The sequence below is a fragment of the Mesoplodon densirostris genome, chromosome 8, assembly GCF_025265405.1.
Source record: "Mesoplodon densirostris isolate mMesDen1 chromosome 8, mMesDen1 primary haplotype, whole genome shotgun sequence".
Classification (NCBI taxonomy): Eukaryota; Metazoa; Chordata; class Mammalia; order Artiodactyla; family Ziphiidae; genus Mesoplodon; species Mesoplodon densirostris.
The window spans coordinates 113128568-113152397 of NC_082668.1; the positions used below are offsets into that span (position 1 = coordinate 113128568).

General features: G+C 37.1%; 2 pseudogenes; both read left to right on the forward strand.

Annotated features, from left to right (window-relative positions):
- Positions 1 to 10179: 10179 nt before the first annotated feature.
- LOC132495374 (small ribosomal subunit protein mS31-like) lies at positions 10180 to 11338 on the forward strand (annotated as a pseudogene).
- Positions 11339 to 15110: 3772 nt separating this feature from the next.
- On the forward strand, positions 15111 to 23525 carry LOC132495259 (small ribosomal subunit protein uS10-like; annotated as a pseudogene).
- Positions 23526 to 23830: the final 305 nt, after the last annotated feature.

Genomic DNA, 23830 nt, shown 5'->3' on the forward strand with positions numbered 1-23830 from the left:
CTATTGTACAGCGAAGTGGAGTTCCCTGTGCTATACAGCATGTTCTCATTAGTTATCTATTTTATACATAGTAGTGTATATATATCAGCTTTTAACATATCACCTTTATCCTTTGTAATTTCTGATTTATGTTTTCTTCAAAAAGAAAACACACGTTTCTTGAAGCTGTTAATTTTGTGTATGCTATTTATAATTTTTTTTAGTGCTTTACAATTTTATTATTATTTTTTCTTTTTTCTTTTTTTAAATTAGTTTCTGCTTTATAACAAAGTGAATCAGTTATACATATATATCTGTTCCCATATCCCTTCTCTCTTGCGTATCCCTCCTTCCCACCCTCCCTATCCCACCCCTCCAGTCGGTCACAAAGCACTGAGCTGATCTCCCTGTGCTGTGACTGCTTCCTACTAGCTATCTACCTTACGTTTGGTGGTGTATATATGTCCATGCCTCTCTCTCGCTTTGTCACAGCTAATTTATTTTTGATACTATTGAGGATTAAATGGATTGCTATGACTTGTGGCATAATATTTACTAATGGCTTATGATTAATAAAGAGAAAAAACCTGATATGTAAAAATATATATGTACACAAGAAGAAATGAATGAAAGTTAGTCTTGGTGAATTTTTTACTTTTTAAAACATATATTTCTTTCTTAATATGAGTATTATTCACTTTTTTATAATGTCAAAAAATGGAATTTAGTTGAAACAGCATTTCAAGCTCATGTATATATCACTCATCACATTGCTATTTCTTTAAACACAATAGCATTTACATTTTTCATATGGTTACCTATATTTACAAGATGACACCCTATATTTTCCAAGAGATACCTTATTTTCTTATGTGGCTGCCAAAACTCATCTGTATTACCCTTAAAGGAGGAAAAAATAATAGTGGGTATTTAAAGACCTTGGTTACTAAATTTACTTATACAAATGAAAACATTTCAAAGGTCAATCTAATAGAATGCTATTCTGCATTTTTTTATTCTATTGACTTAAGTTAATTTTGATGACTAACAATAGCTTCTGATTAGGAAGGATGCCACCTACTCTAAAGCACTCAGCACTCCCACTTTAACAAAATATAATACTGCAGAAAGAAACATTTGGTAAGAAGGTTAGAAAAAAAAATGTCAGGACATGATCTATAGTGAAATGTAATGAGAAAATATTGTATTACTGTGATGTGATCAAAAATTGAAATAAAAACCACAACAGTATTTATCTAGAATCATTACATTTTAAAGAGCATCTGGTGCAGCTTGCAGATTGTTAAGGTATGCAATTAACCAATATCCAATTTACTAGAGTAACAAGTCAGGCAATCAGATGAGACTGGGTCAAAAATATGAAATAGTTTCCTATTTATGGGTTTCAAATACATTTCAGAGATTAAACCAGAGATTAATTACTTGAAATTAAAAACAACAACAACAAACAGCCTTTATGTATTATTTCTGTCTATTGTTTCTTTTTAATTTAGTCTGTATTTCTTTGACTTAATTCTCAGTTTCAAGCAGAAAAAATTTTCTGTGGGATTTTGAATTTATTTCTTTCAGATATTCTGATTTAATTAACAGAAAGAAATATGTCAGAAGACCCAAACCTGAAGTATGCCTGTGTAAGAACTATTACAACATTTGCATGTCATATTTAGTTGTGCACTGCTTCAGAATAGACAGCTGTTGAAGCAAAACAAAACAGTGACTGCCATAACTCAGCAATGATCAACATGTATGGAATAAGTTAATATTTTTGCAATAATTTTTAGCTTTTCTTGTGTACATTGGGTGTTTCAAGTATCACTTCTTTAATAGTGCTGTATCTTATGTTAAAAAATATTGAGTTCCTATCAGGTGCCATTCATTATGCTGAATGCTGAGAATGCAAAAATGAGTAAGTCTTCATTATTGTTCTTAAGACAAATCCAGAGCAGTGGGAAAGACAGGTACAAAAGATAAAATTTCAGAAGGATATCTTTATATCTTAATGATAAAAGGAGCCTGGGGCAGCAAACAGCAGATAGGTATCTATTCTTGAAGGACATGAGCTGTGAGATGTGTTGGGGATGTGGGGTGGGGGAGGGAAGGAATTCAGAGTTAACAAGATCGAGAAAGGGGATGGGGTCCTACAGGGAGGAAACAGAATGAAGGAAGTCATATATGGAATTAACACTGTACTATTAATTTTCAAAAGGTAATTTTATTGAGCACTTTCCTTGAGGCAAATGTTAAGTTCTTTAGATAAATCATTTTAAAACAATCCTGAGAAGCAGATACAATTTCCCTCTGCATTATGTGTGAGAAATAAAAACAGCTCGGTATTTGGTAAAAGGTTAAGTGTGAGGCATACGTGAAGCTATGAACATGAAGCTAGAGAAAGGGAACAGGATCTCATCTTTTGAGTTAAGAAATTTAACTTTTTCTCTATGGATGATAAAATATTTTTGCAGAGTTTTCAGCAGAGAATTGGGATATTTACTGAATATTTGAGGTAGATTACTCTGGCCACTTCGTGGAGGGCAGGTTCAGGGGGCACATGTGAAGGTAGAGACACATGCTTGGAAATTAAACTATAAAACAAGGGATTCTCAGAATAAGCACCTGGAACAGAGTGGGAACAGGGCATGGAGGAGTGATCTTTACTTCTATTGAGTGATCTTTACTTCAAGTCTCAGTAAATCACTTCCTTGCTGGTCCTAACCCAAGTTTTTCATTGACATACAAGCATACCTAGGAGATATAGTGGGTTTGGTTCCAGACCATTGCAATAAAGTGAATATTGCAATAAAGCAAATCACAATTATTTTTGGTTTGCCAGAACATATAAAAGTTATGTTTACACTATACTATAGTCTATTGCATGCAATAGCATTATGTCTAAAAAACAATGTACATACTTCAATGTCTGTTTTTGTGCCAGTACCATACCATTTTGATTACTGTAGCTTTGTAATATAGTCTGAAGTCAGGGACCCTGATTCCTCTAGCTCCATTCTGCTTTCTTAAGATTATTTTCTTTATTAAGCATCTTTTGTGTTTCAATACAAATTAAAAAAATTTTTTTGTTCTAGTTCTGTGAAATATACCATTGGTAATTTGATAGGGATTGCATTGAATCTGCAGATTGCCTTGAGTAGTATGGTCATTTTGACAATACTGATTTTTCCAATTCAAGAACACAGTATATCTTTCTATCTATTTGTGTCACCTTCAGTTTCTTTCATGTGATGGTAAATGGGATTGTTTCCTTAATTTCTCTTTCTGATATTTTGTTGTTAGTGACTTGATAATTTCAAAAGTTTTTGTATGGTTTTGACTAAAACAAGAGGGCTTCAGTTTTCAGTGGATAACTGAGCACATACATTGAAAGACAGAAGTCAGGAGACAACATAAAGATGTAAAGATTGTTTAAAATCCAAACAGCAGTATTACTTGCCAGTGCTCTATAAATGAAACAACAAAGCTTGGATGACAGCTCATCTGTTTACAACATGGTTTACTGAATATTTTAAGCCCATTGTTGAGACCTACTATTCAGAAAAAAAAAGATTTCTTTCAAAATATTGCTGATTATTGACAATGTAACATACCTGGTCATCCAAGAACCCTGTTGGAGATGTACGATGAGATTAATGTTGTTTCCATGTCTGCTAAAACAACACCCATTCAGTAGCCCCCAGATCAAGGAGTAATTTTGACTTTCACATCTTATTATTTAAGAAGTACATTTCCTAAGGTGATAGCTTCCAAAGATAGTGATTCCTGTGATGGATCTGGGCAAGGCCAATTGAAAACCTTCTGGTAAGGATTCACCATTCTAGATGCCACTAAAAATATTTATGATTCATGGAAAGAGGTCAAAATATCAATATTAACAGGAGTTTGGAAGAAGTTGATTCAAACTCTGGTGAATGACTTTGAAGGCATCAAAACTTCAGTGGAGTAACAAGTGGTTGAGACAGCAAGAAACTAGAATTATAAGTGGAGGGGGAAGGGTAAGCTGGGATGAAGTGAGAGAGTGGCATGGACTTATATATACTACCAAATGTGAAATAGATAGCTAGTGGGAAGCAGCCACATAGCACAGGGAGATCAGCTCGTTGCTTTGTGACCACCTAGAGGGGTGGGAGAGGGATGGTGGGAGGGAGACACAAGGGGAGGAGATATGGGGATATATGTATATGTATAACTGATTCACTTTGTTATAAAGCAGAAACTAACACACCATTGTAAAGCAATTATACTACAGTAAAGATGTTAAAAAAAAAAAGAAGTGGAGTCTAAAGATGTGACTGAATTGCTGCAACCCCATAATAAAACTTTAATGGATGTGGATTTGCTTCTTATGGATGAGCAAAAAAAGTGATTTCTTGAGATAGAATCTACTCCTGGTGAAAATTCTATGAAAATTGTAACATGACAGTTGTAACATGTAACAAAATACTATGAAAATGACAATAAAAGATTTGGAATATTATATAAACTTAGTTGACAAAATAGCAGCCAGGCTTGAGAGGATGGACTTCAATTTTGAAAGAAATTCTACTGTGAGAAAAATGCCATCAGACAACATTGCCTGCTACAGAGAAATCCTTTGCAAAAGAGGCAATTAATGGGGCGAACTTCATTCTTGTCTTAAGAAATTCCCACAGCTTCCCCAGCCTTCAGCAACCACCATTCTTTTCAGCCAGCAGTCATCTACATGAAGGCAAGACCCTCCACCAGCAAAAAGATTATGGCCTGCTGAAGGCTCAGATGATGGTTTTCATTTTTTAGCAATAAAGAATTTTTAATTAAAATATGTACCTTATTTTTTTAGACATAATGCTACTACTGCACACTTAATAGACTACAGAATAGTGTAAACACAAAATACAGGTTTTATACCCACTGGGAAGACAAAAAATTTGTATGACTTGCTTTATTGTGATATTTGCTTTATTGTGGTGGCTTGGAACCAAACTCACAATGCCTCTGAGGTATGCCTGTAAGACCTTTTTAACCTAGTTTTTGAGACAAATTATGCACACTCTTATTTTTGGTAAGTATTATATAATCTAATGTTTTGTCGGTTCTTAGATATTATTAAAATTATATGGATGTCCATACACCCATGTTCATAGCAGCGTTATTCACAATAGCTAAAATGTAGAAACAACCCAAGTATCCATTGATGGATGAATGGATAAGGAAAGTGTGGTATATACATATAACAGAATATTATCCAGACTTAAAAAGTAAGAAAATTCTGACATATGCTGTGACATGGATGAACCTTGAGGTCATTATACTAAATGACATGTCAGTCATATAAAAGACACATACAGTATGACTCTACTTATATAAGGTATTTAGAGTAGTCAAAATCATAGAGATGAAATGTAATGATGGTTGCCAGAGGCTGGGGTAAAATGAGCAAATGGGGAGTTCTTGTTTAACTTGTATAGAGTTTTAGTTATAGAAGATGAAAAGTTGTGGAGATGGATGGTGGTGATGGTAGGACATCATCATGAGTTTTAATGCTACTGAACTGTACACTTAAAAATGGTTACTGTGGTAAATTTTATGTTAGGTGTATTTTACTAGGAGAAAAATATTGGGAAAAAACCAGAAACAAACAAGCAAACATAAGGATATTTTATCTGTATGTAATTCCATTTAGTAGGTCCTTCAAAAGATGTCTTTCATGCTAGATGAAGGATCACATCTATATGTTAAATTCTCCTCTGTGGGGCTGCCCTGGTGGCTCAGTGATTGAGAGTCCGCCTGCCAATGCAGGGGACATGGGTTCGTGCCCCAGTCTGGGAAGTTCCCACATGCCGTGGAGCAGCTGTGCCCGTGAGCCATGGCCGCTGAGCCTGTGCGTCCAGAGCCTGTGCTCCACAACGGGAGAGGCCACAGCAGTGAGAGGCCCGTGTACCACAAAAAAAAAAAAAAAAAAAAATCTCCTTTGTGGAACAATTTAGCCAATACACCAAACTGAAATACACTGCAGGACCATCATCAACCTGTCTATTTTACACGGCATTGGGACTACTTTATTTTTCTTATTCATGGTACAGCCACTAACTTCTCTAGAATTATTTGCATAAGTAACACTCCTTCCTCCCACCTCAGAATTTATTATTCTCTATTACTCTGAGAGAAATAAGGACATGCACATCTTTGCAGTTTATAAAAAACATATACTTAATAGAAAAAAAGTTAATGCATATACAATAATACTCTCCTACTTTTGTATTGTAATTAATACTCTTTATGTTAATTTCTCACTTTCTTTTTTAATTAATTAATTAACTTATTTATTTATTATGGCTGTGTTGGGTCTTCATTGCTGTGAGTGGGCTTTTTTTTTTTTTTTAGTTGCAGCGAGCAGGAGCCACTCTTTGGTGCAGTGCACAGGCTTCTCATTGTGATGGCTTCTCTTGTTGCAGAGCATGGGCTCTTAGGAGTGCGGGCTCAGTAGTTGTGATGCACAAGCTCTAAAGCACAGGCTCAGTAGTTGTGGTGCATGGGCTTAGTTTCTCCATGGCATGTGGGATCTTCTCTGAGCAGGGCTTGAACCCATGTCCCCTGCATTGGTATAGACAGATTCTCAACCACTGTGCCACCAGAGAAGTCCTCTCAGTTTCATATGTTACTATGAAATCATGGCCTTTGAAGAACTGAATTTGTTTCCATTAATTCTGAGAGTTTTTTCCTGTCATCATTAAGTTAAAATTGTCACAGTCAGCCATTATAAGCCCCTTTAATATGGTTCCTTTTGTCTTTTTAATATTAGCCATCTCCCACCAGGCAGCCTTGAAAGAATCCTTCCTTCTGGCAATAATAGTATATTCAAAGTCCAAATTAAATTTTTCCTGCCCCAAAACATGGAATCAATCATGTTCCACAGGGCATTGCTATTTTTTATGAGAGAACACATCAAAAAACAAAATAATTGGGAAATGTGTATTGGTGTTAAGGAAGTTTGCTGAATTTTTATTGGACTTCTTTCACTGAGAACATGAGAAAAGATATTCTTTTTATTTATTTTCATTGTTATTTCCAATTTAACATATTGCATATCTAAGTTGTCAGATGGAATTTTATTAATCACTAATATTTTCCATGACACTGATTTTGAGACTGAGATTCTTCTTTATCTGGCTTTGTCTTGCTTACTGGGTAAATATACTCCAAAGCCAAGAATCATTAATCATAACCAAAAGAAAACTAAACAGTTGCTTACAGAACCTTGCCTCTGTGAAGGAGACAGGGGAAACGTTAGGGTAATATAACTGAATTAGAGTGACATGACCCCAATAGTAGTGATAGCATTGAATAAGGGATGGGGCTACAGCTCCAAAGATAGATAGATAGGTAGATGAGAGATCACACCTTATTTGCTCTCTTCTTAGCATAATTAGATGTGATTAACATTCAAATTAGTAGACTAAGTAAAACAAATTGCTCTCCTCAATGTAGGTGGGCTTCATCCAAACCATTGAAAGCCTGACGAGAATAAAAAAGCTGAGTAAGAAAGAATTTGCTTTCTCTGGCTGACTGATTCCAAGATAATGTATAGGTCTTCTGTCTTCAAACTCAGACTAGAACCTATATCATCAGCTCTTCTGGGTCTCCAGCTTGCCAACTGCAGATCTTGGGACGTCTCAGCCTCCATAATCACATGATCCAATTCCTTATAATATGTATATAAATAAATGATAAATATATAATAAATAAACAAATTGATATATATCCTACAATAGGAACATATATAGTAAGATAATATATAACACTTATACAATAATAATATAAATAATAATATATATCCAATTGGTACTGGTTCTCTGAAAAACACTGACTAATATAATTACAATACTTATTATGTAAAACTGAAAAATTAGGAAAAAATGACTATTTACTTAATAATATGAAATAAATACCAGAAGGAAAAGCTTAGTTCAAAGACAGAGAAGGGAAAATAAGAATAGGAAATGAAAGAGTCAGGGGACTACATTTTTCAATATAAATCTTGATAAATTATTTGGTATTTTATACTGTTTATAAATCTTTCTATAAAAATAAAACACATAAAACTACTACTGACCCAAGATAAAAGATATTATAAAAATTGAGGTAAGCCATACTTTAAGACTGTATGACCTTAGGAAAAGGGAGGGGAAGATGGAATATTTTTTTTAGAACTCACAATAAAAGATGTTTTCTTTGAAATGACAGAATAAAACCACATTTAAAAAAATAAGCTAAAATGAAAAGCACTGACAACAACAACAATAAAACAAACAAACTAAACACATTTTTGCTTGGTCTTCATGACCAAGAGTCTGAATTAATTGGCAATTAACATGGTTTTAAAGTTCATTGACTTTAATTTGAAGCCAGTTTTTGGAACCACTGCAGTAGATAAGTTTAGCACAAGCAGAAATTTCATTACACATGAAAGATGCTCAACATCACTATGTATTAGAGAAATGCAAATCAAAACTACAATGAGGTATCACCTCATACCAGTCAGAATGGCCATCAACAAGAAATCTACAAACAATAAATGCTGCAGAGGGTGTGGATAAAAGGGAACCCTCATTCGTTGTTGGTGGGAATGTAAATTGGTACTATGGAGAACAGTATGGAGATTCCTTAAAAAACTAAAAATAAAACTACCATATGACCCAGCAATCCCACTACTGGGCATATACCCAGAGAAAACAATAATTCAAAAAGATACATGCACCCCAGTGTTCATTGCAGCACTATTTACAATAGCCAGGACATAGAAACAACCTAAATGTCCATTAACAGAGGAATGGATAAAGAAGATGTGGTACCTATACACAATGGGATATTACTCAGCCATAAAATGGAATGAAATTGGGTCATTTGTAGAGGCATTGATGGACCTAAAGTCTGTCATACAGAGTGAGATAAGTCAGAAAGAGAAAAACAAATATCATATATTAAGGTATATATGTGGAATCTGAAGAAACTGGTATAGATGATCTTATTTACAAAGCAGAAATAGAGACACAGACATAGAGAACAAATGTATGTATACCAAGGGGGAAAGTGGTGGGATGGGATGGACTGGGAGAGATTGGCATTGACATATATACACTATTGATACTACGTATAAAATAGATAACTAATGAGAACCTACTGTGTAGCACAGGGAACTCTACTCAATGCTCTGTGTTGACCTAAATGAGAAAGAAATGCAAAAAAGAGTGGATATATGTATACATATAGCTGATTCACTTTGCTGTACACTATGAACTAACACAATATTGTAAAGCAACTATACTCCAATATAAAATGTATTTCTATAAAAACAACAATTAAAAATTGCAATTAAAAAAACAAAAAGATTTACCTATTATTCCATGTGCTTTCTGTATAAAAATCACCAGTTGGTTAGGCACTTGTGTGCAGAAAACAATTCTGATTAACTTAGAAAAGGAGGGCAAAGTTACTGGAAGAATTTGGTATGGCACAAATAAAGGAAAGCAGTGTAATCAGGTAATACAGAGGACAGGACACAAGACATCTTCTGGGACCAAGGCAGCCGAACTGATCGGACTTTTCAGGCCACTATTATTGGGATAAATGAGCAAACATTTTGTTATTCTCATCATGCTGCTCAAGATTCAAATTCCCAACAGGAAGCGTCTAATTGGCCTAGTGAGTCACATTCCTCTTAATTAGAAAAGGGTAGGGCTTCCCTGGTGGCGCAGTGGTTGAGAGTCCGCTTGCCGATGCAGGGGTCACGGGTTCGTGCCCCGGTCCAGGAAGATCCCACATGCCGTGGAGCGGCTGGGCCCGTGAGCCATGGCTGCTGAGCCTGCGCGTCCGGAGCCTGTGCTCCGCAATGGGAGAGGCCACAGCAATGAGAGGCCCACGTACAGAAAAAAAAAAAAAGGGGGGGGGGTAGAATCAAGAGAGCATGAGAAACAAAGGGTAGTTTTCCAAAGGGAACTCACCATTTCATTGCCAATGAAGAGGAGATAGATGATGAACAGTCGAAAGCAATAGATATCAAGTCAAAATTCCATTTCCTTATATTCATCCCCATATTACTATGAGCAATACTGCTTTAAAAATATCCAATATTTAGAGGACGCTTCATCGCCCCTGTGTGCCCAATTCTGTTCTGTTTGTTTCTCCTCGATGTTTCCGAGGTTCTCGGCTCTCCTCCCTCTTCGCCCCCTTTCCCGCCTCCCTTTGTGCTCTGGAGGCCCAGAGGTATTGGCGGCCGCCATCATGCTACTCGCGTCTCTGCATGACACGGTCAAGACAAAAAATAATATCCAAAGATATTTTGGCACTAACATCGTGATCTATAGCAGGAAAGATGAGCAGTCTGTTCCAACCCTAGAGATTTCCAAGGAGACAGAGAGCCAACACAGTGTAAAGGAGAATACGTAAAAAGACGTAAAATATTCTTAAGGGAATGAAAGTTGAATTAAGCACAGTAAATGTACAAACAACAAAGCCACCCAACAGAAGCCAACTTAAAAGTCTAGAGGCTTCAACTGGCAGACTTAAGAAAGCTCCAGAAGATGCTCCCCAAAAGAGAAGTGAGTCCCTGAGCCCGGAGTTGGTGGCTGCTGCATCCACGGTTGCAGACTCTCTCCCTTTTGACAAGCAGATGACCAAGAGCTGCTCAAGCAGCTCCAGCAGCACGAGGAAGCCTCGAGGGCACAGAAGGATGGAGAGGGATCTAAAATTAGTTTCACTAAGATCATATCAGATATGAAAGTTGCCAGATCTGCCAAAGTGAGAGTTAGCACAAGACCAGTGCATCAGATTCAGTTTGATGAAGGGACTAATGATTTTGTTGGCCAAGAGAAGGCTACTGACCTGAGAAAAAAGTTTTAGGAAAAATATATTGAAGGGGAAGAGGCTTAATATTTTTGAGCTTAAGGCAGTTACTGAAGAGGCACCTGAAACAGAGGCAGCACCTTCTCTTTGGGATGTAGAATTTTCTAAGCAGTTAGCGGCAATCAATGAACAACCCTTTCAGAATGGTTTTGAAGAGATGATCCAGTTAACAAAAGAGGGGAAATTGTGGGAGTTCCCAACTAACAACGAAGCAGGTTTTGATGATGATGGTTCAGAATTTCATGAACATATATTTCTGGATAAATACCTGGAGGATTTTCCAAAACAAGGACCAATTCGCCACTTCATGGAGTTGATGACATGTGGCCTTTCCAAAAACCCATATCTGAGTGTTAAACAGAAGGTTGAACATGTAGAATGGTTTAGAAATTATTTTAATGAAAAATAAGACATTCTAAAAGAAAGCGGCATACAGTTCAATTGAAGACCATGGAAATTTTTATTTCAAGCTGTTGGAGATTCATATTATAATTAAAAATTTTTACTAGAAAAAAAATCCAATATTTAAAAGTTCAAGCTTAAATATCATCAGACAACAACTATATCCATTAACAAACTATTGCACAATTCCTTTAATGAAAAATTCACTGAATTGCATTACAAATATAATTCTATTAATAAATATAACTTCACAAACATGCTCTAATTGTCCATCAGTTCTGTAGAAAAGAATGTATAACTCTACTGTGCTTGGAACCTTCAGCATCTCTTTTATTTTCAATAGTAGTATGTTACCATTTAAAATACAATTCAATGGAAATTTAAGTTGCCAGTCAGACTCTGCTCTTCTAGAAGAGTTGATAAAGCATAAAAGAAACATGCTTGCTAAGGAGAGGTCTACAGCTCTCTTCTCCCTAGTGCTTACTACTGGTGATAGAAGTTCTTTTGGAAACACATTATTTCAAAATTATGTAGCTTGTTTCCTCTACACTTCCTTCAAAATACTTTTCTAGCTTTTCTAAGTATACTTTTTAATTTTTTTTCTTTTTTTTTTACTTATAAGACACCTGAGAATATTTTGAAATAATTGGATTCAAAAGTTGACTGTATGGGGATTTCCCTGGTGGTCCAGTGGTTAAGACTCCATGTTTCCACTGCAGGAGTCGCAGGTTCTATCCCTGGTCTGGGAACTAAGATCCACATGCCCTGTGGTGTGGCCAAGAAAAAAAAAGTTGACTATATGAACATATCTATTCCCAGAGCAGCTTCTACAGTTTTCTATCTATAAATGCTATGGTTTTTCATTAGATGATTGTAGGATTTAAGTACATTTACAAGCAATATTTAATATAAAATATATTAGAAGGTTTAGAGTGATATTTATTAAGAGAAAAGTAGATTATAGTTGTCTCCCAGAAAGACAAAGAGCTTGAATTAATCTTCGAATAAAACATAGATCTCAGATCAAATGAGAAGTTTTCTTTTAGTAAATAAGGTTAAAATGGCTTTTCTAACAGCACAATGTTCATGTGATAGATGAATGTATCGTTTACTAAAAAAAGACATTAAAAAAGGGCTTATCCCAAAAGATTTATTTCTTTGATCTGGCTAATCAAATGAAGAAAAGAAGGAGTTTGTATATGTAGACCGCAGCCAAGAAACTTCTCAAAAGGCTGAATCAAACATCTAGTTTGACCATCATCATAAACCTTCAAAGTAGAGATATAATAACATTTGATAAATGAGAAATGAAGACTAAGAGGACCTCTACTTTTATACTAGTTAGTTTGGAATTATCTACCTACTGAGGATGATCAGAAATGCTTGATAAAATGTAAAAAAAAAATCCTGAGAGCTTACAAGATTGTGAAACATTCTTAGAATAAGATCCAAGAGAAAATGGAAATTCAGAGAAATAAAACTGAGAAGCATTTTTTCTAGGGGATTTTTTTAACTGAGTAAAGGAAAGTAAATGCCTGAGAAGTGTATCAGAGGTATCAACAGCCTTGTAGGGCTTGGATGAAAAAATGTACATTGGGTTCTTAAAAGCTACATCCCCAAATTATGGTTTAATTGGAAGTAGTTCAGACTTAGTGGCTGTAAAGCAATTTCAAATCATTTCAAAACCTGGAGTTGAATGAATTGATTTAGATTGCCGTTGTCTCCAAGCACCTTTCAAGAGGAAAAATAAATCCTCTTTTCTACAAAAGAATTGCTACAAATAGGCTTTCAACTAAATGCCTGATTCACAATGCAAAAATAAGGTACACAGAAAGGAGAGAAAACCAGCAGAAAAATAAAATAAAATAACAAAGTCACCAAAAAACATTCCAGAAAAAAATTACCATGAAGACATGATTAACAAAGTTGACAAAATTTACACATATAGAATGACATACACCAAAACTGGTAAGTAATCTTTTTTCATATGAAGCACACACAAAACATTTACCAAAAAATGGCTATATACTGATTTTGTTGTAAGCCCCCAACACACCTCCAGGTTTGATCATTTATGAGGAGGACTCACAGAGCTCAGTATATGGTTGTACTCATGGCTATGATTTATTACAGCAATAGATACTGTTCTGGGCTTAAAATCATGCCTCTCCCACCTTTTCCCGAATTCATATATGGAAGTCCTAACCCCCAGTACTTCAGTATGGGACTGTATTTGGAGACAGAGCCTTTAAAAGGTGATTAAGTTAAAATGAGGCCATTAGAATGGGTCTTAATGCAATATGACTGGAGTCTTTATAAGTGGAGATTTGGGCACACAAATGCCAGGGTCACATGAACAGAGAAATAACCATGTGAAGAGGCAGAAAATGTGTGGCCATCTGCAAGGGAGAGAGGGAGAGAGGCCCCAGGAGGAACCAACCCTATCAACATGTCAATCCACAACTCCTAGAACTTCTAGAATTCTAGAGCTTCTAGAATCCAGAACTTTGAGGAAGTAAATTTCTGTTGTTTAAGCCACCCTGTCTGTGGTATTTTGTTAAACAGCTCTGGTAAACAAATACAGATATCAAGAAAATCAGCAAAGGGAAAAGCCACATGTAGTAAAGTATCAAGGAAATCAGGCATAAGCTTCCAAAAGTCCTCTCCCAGGAGACACAAAATTTCTCTAGCAGTGAGTTATGACAACATGTGTAAAATGCTGTCACTAGTCTCATTAAAGACTCAGTGGCCAAGGGTTTTATTGGGAGTTGGTTATGCATGCACCCTCTCGCTATCGCGTATCAAAAATACAGACTCCAAGAAGGAAAGCAGGTGGTCAGCATAAAACATATTGTTGTACAAACAATTTAGGCACAGTGAACCACTCTTACCAGTTCTGGGGATGACTGGAACCCCCTTGAAACCTAAGTTAACAGACCCCCAGCCCAGGGTCAGCCTTGCAAGCAGGATAGCAGTTTAGCAGTTTACTAAGGATAGCAGTTTCAACCCTGTTATTTCAACTTTTTTCTGCACGGTCCACCTCTTGCCCTCTGGTCAAGGCATATTTACAACAAAATTATTATCAGGAGAACTCACCAAATTGCAGTGTTATCTCAGTGATAACCTTTAGGGGACATGAATTTATTCAGTTAAAACAAGTCCCATTTACCATAAAAGTCTATCTTAGAAAACAAGTGCCTTCCTCCTTACCCTCTTACCTGGCCCACGGCATCAATTTAGGCACACCAGAATTCTGGTCTGTAAGTTCAAGTCAACCTGAATGCCTTCCAGGGGTAAGGCAGTGTCTTGACAGGGCACATAAAAAGTATAATCCCAGAGGGCACATGCAGGACATTATAATATAATAAAGAATTTATCATTGTTAGGGACCCCCAAACAGGATCTACATTAATTAGGCAGTATAAGTTAATAGTGCCCTTGATGTGGCTTCCCACTCTGGGTCCTATTGCTCTAGGATTCTAAGTCCCGTCCACTTAACTCAGTTCAGTTCTTGGTTTCAAATGAACAGCCCGAGACAGTCAATTCCAAATAGTTTTGCTTGTCCCTGACACCAGTTCATCCTCATCACAAACGTGAATGGCATCTGGAGGTGTTCTGCGTGGAAAGTGCTGAGGCCACCCCCTGCTGTCTCAGAGACAGGTGTGATCATAGGCCCAGCAGTAAGGTTGATTCAAAATGCTCACAGCAGCTTGGAAAGTCAACACTGGGGATTTTTCTCTTTGCTTCGGTAGGAGGAAAAAGCTTCCAGGAACAGTTTTGAAAAATAAAGATCATTAATCCCCTCTTCATTCCCCATGTCTGCCCAGGTACCGGGGTTTTGTTTTTACTCTGTTAGTAAAAAGTAAGTGTATCTCATTCAGCAATCCTAACTTTATACTGTTTCAATTGTCCCCACTGTCATCCAAATCATTCATATAGAAGAGTTGTATGCAAGAGATTCCAAGCTTTTTCTCCAGTTAAAAAAAGACAAAATAAAACAAAAACAAACAAATGAAAAAGCAAGTCTTGCATACAACTTAATCAGAAAGACACTTCATGTTTAGAAATTAGAACAAAATCCTGAGCTTTCAAAAATTTCTGAAATGAGTTTGTACACAAACACAATTCCTTTTTCTGGAAATAGCTGCATTTAGTAATAAAATTGCTTACTGAGTTGCAGCACCAGGAGAAAGTTGAGGGAAGTAGGCTCAAGCTAATGGCTTATGACTGCAAGCTATAACTAATCAGGAAAGTGAAACACAGGTCAACAGCAGTGAACATTTCGCAGTGGGTCAAGAGTCTCATCTGTCGGACGTGGGTGGAGGGTTCGCGATCCCCATGATGTGTCCTCTTCCCAACTTTCAGCCTTTGGCAGAGATCACAAGTTAGGAATGCAATCAGTCTCAGAAATATAAAATTGGTCCAGAGCTCAAATAGTTCCATCCGAGAATAAGCCCTTTTCTGTGGGCATTTGTATGCGATACAGATGGTTCAGTCAGCGTCAAGGATATTTTCATAGTTTATGATCCCACAGAGGGAGATCCTAAACCTGCAGCAATCTTGGAATCTGAGTTCTGTTTATTAGAGAACTATGCCTGCCTCATTTTAACATAGCACATGCTGAGGCCAAAACAGCCTATAACAGGCAATATTAGGTTTTAGCTTGGAGTTAGATCCAGGTAATGAGTATCTGAATTCAGATTCTAAAAAAGTCAGTGGCTTTTTGTTAGCAGCAGCAAAGCCAAAATTCAATAGGACCAGACAGCTGTATTCCAACTCCAAGTGACAAGCAAAGATTTCCTGAGCTTTTTTTGTCTTGTAAGTCTGAGTGTCCAAACTGATCCACTCAAAAATATGCACATTAGGCTAGAAAAGTATCTGCCTCTCAGGGTCAGATATCTTATTTTATAAGAACTCATAAGCAATTAAAAACTGTTTTTAAGCATCAAAATTGTATCTCCATCTGGAGATTGACTCTCTGTTCATGTATCTCCCTTTATTCAGGGACTCTAATAATAGGCAAAAATCAGAATCAGAAACATCAGTTACAAAGCCATATTTTTAAAATACTTCAAGAATCTCAATTCCAACCAACCAACCATGATAAAAAGCAATGAATCTGTATCCTAAGAGCACATTTCTTTGCAGCTTTCCCTGATTGTGATGCTCTCTCTAGGATTTGTGAAATTACAAAAATTTACAAAAAACTTATTATATATGCAGATGCAATAATCACAAAGTACAAAGCCAATTAAAAATCTCTTTATATGCTCTTGTAAATTTATTATAACTTCTATCAGTAAATTCCACATTTACAGGTTTAAGATCACAGTTTCTGGGGGAGCTCCAGCTGCAATGCACAGAGGGGGCAGGAGGTCTGCAGCAGTTGAAGAAGCAGTTAGGATGAAGAAATGGCAGGTGTATTTTTCCTTTTATCCCCCATCTGGTTTATCTAAAGCTTTGAACCAATTCTGGCAACTGATTTAATCTTTTTCTCCCACTTGGAGGAGAGAAAATATAAACTTTTAACATTTCTGGGCTATTTAAAGCTCACATTTGGGAACGTTTGGCCTCTTTGTTTCTCCTTCCACTGGAAAGAGAGACAACAACCAAAGACATTACTGGACCGCATTCTTTTCTCCTCACTGTAGTTGGATTACCAAAAATAGCTAGAGAATCCAGCAAGCTGATTCTCCTGGAGTAGATAAATCATTTTTAAATTCCATATGTAACTTTTACCTTTTACAATAGAGAGCAATTCAGCTGCTCTTTCATACCATGGTTAACTTATAGACACCTAACAAGTGGAGGTTTATCTTTCTCCACCCTTTGAACTTGCCTTTTCCCAAACAATGTTTTTGCCATATTTCAGTGGGTCAGGGTCATGCTAGCACATCCCACTTCTAACACCAACTATGTCACGGGAGGACTCACAGGAATCAGTATAGTCTTACTCATGACTATGATTTATTACAACAAAAGGATACAAAGCAAAATTAACAAAGGGAAAATGTGAAGAAGTATAAAGTCAGGAGGAAACCAGGTTCATGCTTTTCTCAGTCCTCTCAGTTACATCAGGTACTATTACTCTTCATTTCTTTTTCTACAGTATTTAATTAATCCAAGCTTACTCCTTTTACTATAGACATTGTACCTTTTATGCTTGGAGTTGTTCATTTCTAGTTTTGTTTCTGTTTTCATGTCTGCGCATTTTAATTTTTATCTGTGTCCAAAACTCTATTGCACAAATCTGCTCATTTCTATACCTCTGGTGCTTAGAATAGTGCTCCACTTAATATATACTTAATAGATTAATAAATAGTTTACTGAAGAACAAGTTATGGCTGTCCTGTATGTTTCCCTTCAAGTGGGATCAGATATTTGAATATCTCCCTTGCCAGGAAACAGGCTATCTTCATAAGAAATTGAAGAAGAAATATCTTCTGGTCTCAGCATTATATCACCACCATTTTAAAGATGTTGTCTTTATGTTTACTTCATGATGATTACTACACATACCTGCACTACCAAGAGCCTGTTTGATCATAGGGCTAAGCTTCCTGCACCTGGAGAAGGATTTGTTCTTTAACAGTTTCATGCCCATTGTGGGTAACTCACTTATTTCTCTTGACTTCTTGGCATCTCCTGTTTTGTACTTGTATCACTGACTCCACAAACCTAAAAGAAAAACAAGAAAACATTTATTCTCAGAAATATTCAGAATATTGTTATCTAATTTTTAAACTATACATCTGAGTATACACTAATGCAGCTATTCTTACAAAAAAAAAAAAAAAAAAAAAAAAAAACTGGCCAAAGAAGTAGCTCTGTGAAGAGAGGCTTGGAACCAAGAAAGGCATTTCTGGGTTGTATAAGAAGTCATCACAGAGAAAGAGTAATTTTTATGTTTGTTTTCATACAAAACGAGGTAAAATTTAGTATATAATATATCATTCCTCAACTCAAAGCCAAGGTTATGAAGAGGTGAGAATTCATGGGGTTATAGGTATTGCAGGAAAAGGAATTTTCCTTGCTTTTTCCTTTACATAGAACATACACTTTTTTTTACCCTTTGTAACAGTGTATTACCCAAGGAGATTACCACACATCTCTCTTGCCAACCTTGCTGTAGTGCTCTGAATAAACAGAGTACTCTCTTTTCTCTGTATGCCTGGGAATTTCTTTGGGCTTTGTAGCCATTATCTTGCTACTGGTCAAGGGGTGGCCCCTTCACATAAAATTCTTGCCTTAAACTCTTCTTTCATTTTAGTTTTTCTCTTAGAACTTAATCCTTCTAAGCATCAAGAAGATTAGAGATTGCTACTCTTACTTTTTTTTTTCCTAGTAGGGAGGAAAAGGAACTAACATTGATGTCTTTTGTCGAAGACTCATCTCAGGATGATTCTTCAGTAGTTCTCCTACATGTTACCTCCTGTCAAATCTGCTCTGAATAACCTCATATCCACACACACCCAACTTATCTTACCAGTGAGTTTGGAAAAACAACTAAAACTATGTATACAAAACTTCACAAACTTCAAAGATTAATTGAATTAAATGATTGACTTTTGTATATGTGATTGTAGTATCTGAATACTGTTGATAAGTTTTTTAAAGCAAAAATGTTCTCACAAAAACATTAGAAAATATAGAAGGTTGTCATTATTCAGGGAAAAAAAACTACAAGTAATTTATTTAAAACAAAATTTAGTGCATAAAGGAACCAACTGAAAATGACATCAAGAAGTTATTCCATTTCAAGAGGAAGCAAACAACATTTTGTGTTAATATAGAAATACTTGTTGCATAGTCCCACCAAACCCCCCGAATCTAGAGGGGTAAAGAAAGCATGGCAAGTCCATAGGATTTATTATTATTATTATTATTTTTTTTTTTTTCTTTTTGCGGTATGTGGGTCTCTCACTGTTGTGGCCTCTCCCGTTGCGGAGCACAGGCTCCGGATGCGCAGGCCCAGCGGCCATGGCTCACGGGCCCAGCCGCTCCGCGGCATATGGGATCCTCCCAGACCGGGGCACGAACCCGTATCCCCTGCATCGGCAGGCGGATTCTTAACCACTGCGCCACCAGGGAGGCCCCATAGGATTTATTATTGACTGAACTGTATCCCCTTGATATTCATATGCTAAAGCTTTCACCCCCAATGTGATTATATTTGGAGATGGGGCCTTTAAGGGGTTAATTAAGATTAAATGAGGTCATATGAGTGGGAGCATAATCTGATAAGACTTGTGTTCTTATAAAAAGAGGAAAATACACCAGAGATGTATGGGCACAGAAAAAAAGGCCACGTGAAGACACAGCAAGAAGGTGGCTGTCTGTAAGCCAAGGAAAGAAGCTTCAGTAGAAATCAATCCTACTGGCACCTTGATCTTGAACTTCCAGCCCCAGAATTGTGAGAAAATAATTTCGGTTATTTAAACCATTCTGTCTGTGGTACTTTCTTCTAGCAGCCCTAGCAAACTAATACAGGGTCCATAGGAACTACCTCACTTAGACTTATCTTCAAATTCATGATTCAACTGATTTTAATTTTTTTTTTTTTTTTTTTTTTTTTGCGATACACGGGCCTCTCACTGTTGTGGCCTCTCCCGTTGCGGAGCACACGCTCCAGACGCGCAGGCTCAGCGGCCATGGCTCACGGGCCCAGCTGCTCCGCGGCATGTGGGATCCTCCTGGGCCGGGGCACGAACCCGTGTCCCCTGCATCGGCAGGCGGACTCTCAACCACTGCGCCACCAGGGAAGCCCTGATTTTAATTTTAAAGCAAGTGCTTTCAGAGGTTTCTCTCTGTCCAAGTCTGGCTTCTTTATATGGAACATATTAAAATCAACAATTAGTTCAGCAGCTTCACCAGAAATAGAGAATACTCAGTCATGTCAATGAAACTCTCTCCACATTTCTCAGATGTTAGCTCTCTTAAGAAGTAATATAGGTCTTCCCTGGTGGCGCAGTGGTTGAGAGTCCACCTGCTGATGCAGGGGACATGGGTTCATGCCCCAGTCTGGGAAGATCCCACATGCCGCGGAGTGGCTGGGCCCGTGAGCCATGGCCGCTGAGCCTGCGCGTCCGGAGCCTATGCTCCGCAACGGGAGAGGCCACAACAGTGAGAGGCCCGAGTACTGCAAAAAAAAAAAAAAAAAAAAAAAAAGAAGTAATATAGTTTAAATTCATTGATCCTTTATTATAAACCCTGGCTTAGTATGAAGAACAGGCTGATAGGTAAAAGCTACTAAGACATTTTGTGGGGCAAAGCAGATATCATGGGCACTTGATTTTTGAGTTTATAAGGATAAATAAATAATAGAAGATATCAAGAAATATATTTGGAAATTGAAACTGCATAATCTATAATCTTGCACATTCTTATGTATGCATAAGAATAAATATACAAATAAATGGAATGAAAATTCAGAAAAAGTTATTTAAATTCATCCAAGAATAAATAAATTTGAGTAGAAAAAAATTTTAAGGGTATATGCTTTCATACTCAGAACACTTTTCCTGGAGATCACATCCAACCTGTCAGCTTTAAAAAATATATCTCTATGCTCACAATGTTCAAATCTCTATATCAAGCCTAGACTAGCCTTTTCAAACCCCACTGTTTTCCTCAGTAAATTATTTCACAAAAATTATGAGCTAATATTTAAAAAAAAAAAGATCTTTATCTTACATGGCACATAAAAATAATGTTAGATGCATAAAAGAGTTGAACATAAGAAATAAAATGGGAAAAATAGGAAAAACAAGGAAACTAAGCTGTGGAGATAAATCACATGTGTTATGAATTACAGGTGAATTCGTCACCTTGGTAATGTGGACACAGGTGATTTTTTACTTACTGCTCTCAGAAGTTTGATAGTCTCTCACTTTAGGATTAGTGATTAGGTAAAAGCTAATAGTGGAAGGGCCATGGAAATATAAGATAAAAAATATAATTAAAAATGAAAGAAGCTCTTTGAGGAAGATATCATCATCGCTGCAGAGGAGCCTTGGGTCACACGCATCTGCTCCTGACTCACCGCTCTTCACTTTTGCTGAGGAACAAGTCGGTCAGGAAGACGTGCTACAGCCATGGCTTTTAAAGAGAGCCGAACAAGTCTCTTTTTGAATTATGTTTTTCTCAGGTATGTGCCCAGTGGTGGGATTGCTGGGTCATATGGTAGTTCTATTTTTAGTTTTTTAAGGAACCTCCATACTGTTCTCCATAGTGGCTGTATCAATTTACATTCCCACCAACAGTGCAAGAGGGTTCCCTTTTCTCCACACCCTCTCCAGCATTTATTGTTTGTAGAGTTTTTTTTTTTTAACATCTTTATTGGGGTAAAATTGCTTTACAATGGTGTGATAGTTTCTGCTGTATAACAAAGTGAATCAGCTATACATATACATATATCCCTATATCTCCTCCCTCTTGCATCTCCCTCCCACCCTCCATATCCCACCCCTCTAGGTGGTCACAAAGCAACGAGCTGATCTCCCTGTGCTATGTGGCTGCTTCCCCCTAGCTATCTATTTTACATTTGGTAGTGTATATATGTCCATGCCACTCTCTCACTTTGTCCCAGCTTACACTTCCCCCTCCCTGTGTCCTCAAGTCCTTTCTCTAGTAGGTCTGCATCTTTATTCCCTTCTTGCCCCAGGTTCTTCTGACCTTTTTTTTTCTTTTTTTTTAAGATTCCATATATATGTGCCAGCATACAGTATTTGTTTTTCTCTTTCTGACTTACTTCACTCTGTATGACAGTCTCTAGGTCCATCCACCTCACTACAGATAATTCAGTTTTGTTCTGCTTCCTTTTTATGGCTGAGTAAAATTCCATTGTATATATGTGCCATATCTTCTTTATCCATTCATCTGTTGATGGACACTTCAGTTGCTTACATGTCCTGGCTATTGTAAATAGAGCTGCAATGAACATTTTGCCACATGACACTTTTTGAATTATGGTTTTCTCACGGTATATGCCCAGTAGTGGGATTGCTGGGTCATATGGTAGTTCTATTTTTAATTTTTTAAGGAAAGTCCATACTGTTCTCCATAGTGGCTGTATCAGTTTACATTCCCACCAACAGCGCAAGAGGGTTCCCTTTTCTCCACACCCTCTCCAGCATTTATCGTTTGTAGATTTTTTGATGATGGCCAGTCTGACTGGTGTGAGGTGATACCTCATTGTAGTTTTGATTTGCATTTCTCTAATGATTAGTGATGTTGAGCATCTTTTCATGTGCCTCTTGGCCATCTGTAAGTCATCTTTGGAGAAATTTCTATTTAGGTCTTCTGCTCATTTTTAAATCAGATTCATTGCAGCACTATTTACAATAGCCAGGACATGGAAGCAACCTAAATGTCCATCGACAGATGAATGGATAATGAAGATGTGGCACATATATACAATGGAATATTACTCCACCATGAAAAGAAATAAAGTTGAGTTATTTGTAGTGAGGTGGATGGACCGAGAGTCTGTCATACAGACTGAAGTAAGTCAGAAAGAGAAAAACAAATACCATATGTTAATGCATATATATGGAATCTAAAAAAAAAATATGGTACTGATGAACCTAATGGCAGGACAGGAGTAAAGATGTAGGCACAGACAATGGACTTGCAGACACAGTGGGGAAGCTGGGACGAAATGAGTATAGTAGTGAAATATACACTACCAAATGTAAAATAGATAGCTAGTGGGAAGCAGCCGCATAACACAGGGAGATTAGCTCGGTGTTTTTCGACAACCTAGAGGGGTGGGATTGGGGGGTGGGAAGGAAGCTCAAGAGGGAAGCAATTATACTCCAAAAAAATAAAATAAAATTATACTCCAAAATAATAAAATAAAACAAAAAATAAAGCAAGCAGAAAGAATCCCGTGGAGACACATGTGGCGATTCACCAGATTAGAATCACCCTCACCAGCCGCAACATGAAGTCTTTGGAGAGGGTATGTGCTGGTCTGATCATTGGTGTGAAGGAAAAGAATCTCAAAGTGAAAGGACTGGTTCAGATCCCTACCAAAACTCTGAGAATAACTACAAGGAAATTACAAGGAAAACTCCTTGTGGTGAAGATTCTAAGACTTGGGATCATTTTCAGATGAAGATCCACAAGCGACGCATTGACCTGCACATCCTTCTGAGATCGTCAAGCAGATCACTTCCATCAGTATTGAGCCAGGAATCGAGGTTGAAGTCACCATTGCAGATGCTTAAATCAACATTTTTAATAAATTGATAATCAGTTGTTAATTTTTGTTAACTTTTATTCATAATACTGACAGGTCTTAGGAATAGAGTTGGGCTATGGAATTCATTCCACCTTTTAAGCAGAATAATTAAAATTAGATGGATAGGGCTTCCCTGGTGGTGCAGTGGTTGAGAGTCCACCTGCTGATGCAGGGGACACGGGTTCGTGCCCCAGTCCAGGAGGATCCCACATGCCGCGGAGCGGCTAGGCCCGTTAGCCATGGCTGCTGAGCCTGCACGTCCGGAACCTGTGCTCCGCAACGGGAGAGGCC